This window comes from Cephus cinctus, unplaced genomic scaffold (genome assembly GCF_000341935.2).
Source record: "Cephus cinctus unplaced genomic scaffold, Ccin1 Ccin1_scaffold0153, whole genome shotgun sequence".
Classification (NCBI taxonomy): Eukaryota; Metazoa; Arthropoda; class Insecta; order Hymenoptera; family Cephidae; genus Cephus; species Cephus cinctus.
This window is the reverse complement of record NW_014332881.1, coordinates 1,064,640-1,070,417: the sequence shown is the minus strand read 5'-3', so window position 1 is coordinate 1,070,417 and position 5,778 is coordinate 1,064,640. Positions and strand designations below refer to the sequence as shown.

Below are 5,778 nucleotides of genomic sequence, written 5' to 3'. Positions count from 1 at the left end.
CGGCACCCATACTTACTACTCTCTTACCTTATCCAGCCACTCCTTTCTCCTTCTGCCCTGTGCTCCCGCGTCCCTTACTCCACTCTATGATCCCATCCCGCTCTTATTCGCGTCTCCTCGACGACCATGCACGAATTCGCCACTCGAACGAAACTTATTCCCGGAAATACAGTAGGTACCCCTAGCTTCCTACGTAGGCACCAGTACTGCCAACCCAACTTCCTATACTCTTCCTTTTCACTGCCTTATACTTTTTCCCTATACCTTTCCACCCTAGCCAGACTTCTCACCCTGCGTACAGTCGCTTACGGATTTCTCCTGTTTCCCTCTTTATTAAGCTCCTACCTAACGCACTGCTCTCTCGCTTTCTGCCAATCCTCTATGATTTCCTTCTAGTTTCTCTCTCGTCCTCGACATTTTACAGCACAACATACATACCTACAGTCATATCGCCGGAAGCGTATGGTATTCGTCTCTATTTTCCATCCGTGTTTGCTGCCTCCATGCTACTCTGCTGGGAAATATTTTTTATTTCCCATAAGCAGAGTCCGCTCGCTTCGGAGGAATATATACATATATAGTAGCCTGTCGCTGTTGCGCTCACGTTATTCCCTGTGTCTGAGCGAAACGGGGCTGCTTTTATTTCTTCATTTGTTCGCTCGGCGTATGTCGCCGTGCCGCATTGAAATTCTCACAATTTGTCTGCCAGCCAGCCAAACCGGCCAGCCAGCCAACGAGCCGGGATAGCTAGCAGGGAAGCCAGTGAGCTAAGCAGCCAGGATTCAGAAACCAGCCAGTCATCGGACGGACCTAGAACTCCTTCTTTTGATCCCCCTCCAAACCTCCCTCTCTTTTCTCACGTCCTCATCTCCAACGTCTTCTTACTCTAGACTCCTTTGCCCAACCTACACTGGCAGTTATCTACTCCACGCTCCGTCGAGACTTTCATCCTTCCAGAATTCACAAACTTATTTCGTCTCTCCTGCTCTTGGAAAGCGACACGCGACTTTCGTGAAACTATGAACCTTTGCCAGCTTTCCATTGGCTTCTTTAGGGAAAATCCTTTGTTTCTCATTCATGAACTAAGTGAACTCTCGAACGGGTAGTAATGAACCTTTAAATAATTCCTCCTGAAGTTTTCTAGCAATCATCGTGCTTTTTTTCTTTCTTGTATTTTCTTTTTTTTATTTCAACGACTGAACGTTCCATTTGCCAACAGGCTGAAATCTAATACCGAAGGACGCTAAACCCCTTTCGTTCCACTATCTAACATTCCCTACTGAGTTCTACGGTTATATAAGTGTCCCTTGCAGGGTCTTTTCCTCGGTAGTGGGTGCCGTGGCAGGAAGCATGAACCACGAGACGCGGTTCGGAAGGTCGAAAGACGGCGAGGGTGAAGCAAGGGCTGCTAGATGTTCCCAAGTTTCTTTATTAGATCCTGGATGTCCATTTGCCAGAAATGGACCAAACCCCTGGCACATTCGCGGCGTAACGCGCTTATACAAAAATGCAGAAGCATTCTACTCGTCTCCTCGTCTCCACGATCTTCGGCTCTCTCTATATGTAGCCTCTATCGCCCTCGCAGAGCCCTCCTAGCCCGAGGGATAGAGGAGCAGGAAAAAAAGGGTGGAATCTAATAAAGAATAAAGATGGACCCTCCAGCCTCTCCTCGTTCCAAAAGTATCCAGGCTCTTTTTCTCAATCCACTCTTCTTCTTCTTCTTTTTCTCCCTCTGATCCTCGCAATCGTCCTCGCCTCCCGCCTACGCACAATATTTTCTCCCTTTATGTATTTGCACGATCCTCTCCTCGCATCCTCGATCTTAGTTGGCCGAAAAAGAATGGCGCCCTCAAGAATCGCGCTCTTACGCCACAGGCTTACACGGTTGTTTCGCATATCAGCCGCTAGGCGGCTGAGTCAGTTCTGTCCCTCGCAGCGTGGCATTGCAAAATGGCATTACGATCCGTCCGCACCTGTGTCTATCCTCCGATAACCCGTATATAGAGCCATAACTCCTGCGGGGATAACTTTACGGTCGTTTTACGTGGATTTTTATCGTTCTGTAAACTATGCGATACGAATATCCGTTTCCGTTCCTCTCGAGGGACACTAGACGACGCGACGTCACGTCGTTGACCTTTATCCCACGGGGAATCGCGTTAGCCTTGCGAGATGAATTGATAAATCGCTTCAACGTCTATGAGGTCGTTAAAATAAAGCATACTCGCCCGTTAGGGCTGTTTCCATCGGAGCGATGCTGCGCGGGACACTTTAACCTATACATGGGAACAGGATCTTCTATTGGACTTGAGTAGCGACGTCGGATGGAGAAACCTGGCACCGATAACTTCCATCAGGAAAAGGGCTGCGCCACATTCCACGGTGGTGGTGGTAGCAGTGGATAGGGCCACTGTCAATGTGGTAGCAATGGGGATGGTGCTGGTGAGTACGAGAGGGATGAAAGTTACCCTCGGAAACTCCGTTCCTGTGGCTAACAGTTTCGCCGAACTTTGACAATCTATATCGCTTACAGTCCGTGTCTCAACACCTGGCCACCCAGCAGAAAACTTCCGACTGAAATGGCGCTTCGTGAATGCTCCTCTAATACGGCACCAGTGTCTATGGACGAGATTCTCCCATAGAACTCCAGTGGGACACGTATGAGGATCATTGGCAAATCAGAAACCTAGCTTGTTTCAATGCTTGCGGCTGCACGATGTTTGGGAATTACTTTGTACGTATGTAATTGTGACCAGTCTTCTTCGTCCGTCTATGTACTTGTGTATTGAGTACATAAGTGAATAGCTATATTGATATTTCGTATACCGCACAGATAAGCAGGTGGAATATCACGGGCCAATCGCATTCTCCTCACTCGAGCTTATCCTATTCCATTCTGTTCCAGCTAACCCGACTGAGCCCTGTCCTATCATCCGGCATTCATCGAGCGCATGTAATGCGGCCAGTCGGAAACGGAAATCGCCCAGTGCGCATAGTCGTAGATGCGTCGAAAGGGCGTAGGTATTCGGGGTTACAAAGCGTTACAAGCCAGGAGTGAATAAGGATATAGACAAACACTAGGTAAAAGAAGGTGCAACATATTCTTTTAACTCTTTATATTTGGTAGAAGACTTGTATATATAAGTATCTATATATATATTATTATTTGGCAGGTAAAGTAGGATTCTTTAATTGAATCTGCTTCTTGAGGCTCTCTCGTTCATCTACTGATCCCCTTTGGAAATCCTCGACGATTCATCTGGCACGCTGCCAATATTCGGGCAGTTTGCGCCTCCGCCATTGGCTCTGATGTCGCTGCCATTTTCGGACAATCGCAGGAAAGCCCTTCTCAGTATTATACGCTTATTTCGCTCTCTGCACACGTAACGCCAGGACACCCTGACTCCCATTCTCCGCATATGTGCTTCCTTGCGCTTCAGATATGAAATAGGTATTCTTCCTTGCAAGGGAAAGCTGTTCTGAGGGTTAGCCTTGACTCGCCAAGTGACGTACAGTGTAGGATAGGATTAAGTAGTGGGAGAGAGAGAGAGAGAGAAAAAAAATGAGAGAAAAGTATACACGAGTCCTTCTTCCTCTTATATCCTTAGACAAACACCAGGATGCCAAGGTACCGTACCTATGACTTTCAGCACGGCTATATATAAGGGAACGTGGGACCAGTGTCCACAATATCTCGCATATTGCTCGGACCTTCACTTGGATCTATATTAGAACAAGGGCAAAGTATTATTATACTATGGCGTAGACATGGCTTACCTTATCATCCTTCCTCGCAGGAAGGATATCCTCTACGTAATATTCTTACGTCGTTCTCGTGCTATTTGATCCTTATTTTCTACTCTTATGATCGTTTACGTATTTTTCTTTGAAAATTTAAAAAATTCATAAACCTTCATTCATCATCAGTAACTATTCCCGATAGGAAAGTAGCGCGAGATTATATACCCGAAGTGAGGTTGTACCGAGAGCTGTTTATTGTAACGAATATTGGTCTTATCTTTCAGAAAGATGTATGCCCAGGAATTGAAGCAAAAAGTGTCTGCCGGTTCACTGACGGAGAACAAATATCGGTACGTCGAGGAATTAGAGAGAGATGATGAAGCGAGTTCGAGAAAGGGAAAGACCAGGACGGAGATAACCTCAGGGTAAGACCAGTTTACTCGGCGCCTGCTAGAAGCGCTACAGCGCCCTCCATCGCTGAGAGCCATACATCATCATCGTGTCTGACGAGCAGACCTCTAAGTGCCTGGAATCGAGCCTCATCCTCTTCTTCCAGACCTCCTCTTCTTGCTCAGCAGAAAACTCTGCACTTTTCCCAATATCACGATTCGTTTGAACCCTGATTTTTAATGCTAACCTTCTTTTCCTCCATGTTTCTAACATCCCTTTCTGCTTCTAATGCTACTTATATATCCTTACTTATGTATTCTCTCGAAGTACCAACAAAAGAGAAAATAGTGTAGCACGTACGTACCTGAAGTAACGAATTTATTAAATTATCTATTTTTAGCTCAGTCCCTGTTCAAGATCACAATGGAGCCCTCACAGCTTACATTGTCTTGACTTACGAAAGACCGGGGATTGGGACACCTGAACATTCTCACTGATCACGGGTTCGGGACAAGGGAAACCGCCAGGGCCGTTCTGAGTACATTTTGTATTTCGCTTAGCTAACATGTTTTCGTATTAAAAAGCTATGAGAGTCTTTGCTGTATTTCTTTTGATGTCAGCATTAAAAATTTCGGGTAACCTGAAATAACGACAAAAAGAAAACGTGCCAGGGGATTATAATTGTACGTGGAAAACAGGCGGCTCCACCTGAAGTGGTACAGACTATCGTTGGGGCTAATTGTCTGACGTTTAACTCGGTTAGTGGAATCTAATTGCGGACTGGTATTGAGTGACTAATTTCGTTAGTTGAAATTTTCGTTAACTTTTACAATCACTTAAATTTATAAATTACTCGAGTATTCAATAAACCACGGCAATGGTGCCTGGTACCTATCACTCAATCTCTTCTCATAATTCCATCAAGAATAATTTGGTACAGAAATACAATTGAAATATATAAAACACATGATCCAGATACGGCATGCACTTGAAATGCCTATTTTCATAGGATGCAACTGGTAGGTTAAAATAAATACGAATCCAAATACCATCTCAGGACGCTACTAGGAAAAATACCAGAAGCCATAATCGTGGAAACTTTGAGGTCGATCTTTTCGGGTCACGTAACGGATCACGATACGCGACCCGAAGTCTCCTGGCGCACCAAGTAAGATCCCTCAAAATCCGTAACCTCCTCTTTCCTCTTCTCTAGACGACTCACTCTCCTGTTGCGATCCTTCTTCTACCTATAACACCCTAAGCCCGACCTCCTACGAGCCCCTTGGGCGAGCAATTTTTCTCGGGACACTTCACCCGGAGCTCGCTCCTGCGTACATGCATAGGTAGCAGCTAACAAGTACATTATATCGTATAAAATCCGGGATGCATAATGTATCCGGTGTATCTATGCCACGTACACACGTACCTATTGTACCTATAAGCACATACGTATCCATATCCACCCTTCGGCTTGCTAATGCAACCTCCATCTTAACCCTCCTGCTACTTTCGCTAGTCTTACTTCATTTTATTCCCCTAACACATGCTCTATGCCTGTATCCATTTTTTCCCTTCTTTTTTTATTTATTCAAATATCCTTACCTCTATTCACGCTAACGAAAAATGTCTACCTTCTACCGGCCATCT

The 5,778-nt window shown here is 45.4% G+C and overlaps 1 long non-coding RNA gene across 1 annotated transcript; it reads left to right on the top strand.

The window, feature by feature from the left end:
• Window positions 1-3,006: 3,006 nt before the first annotated feature.
• On the top strand, window positions 3,007-4,635 carry LOC112493766. The gene is made up of 4 exons (XR_003058478.1): window positions 3,007-3,081; window positions 3,174-3,813; window positions 4,026-4,166; window positions 4,532-4,635. It is a non-coding gene; the product is annotated as an uncharacterized LOC112493766 (long non-coding RNA).
• Window positions 4,636-5,778: the final 1,143 nt, after the last annotated feature.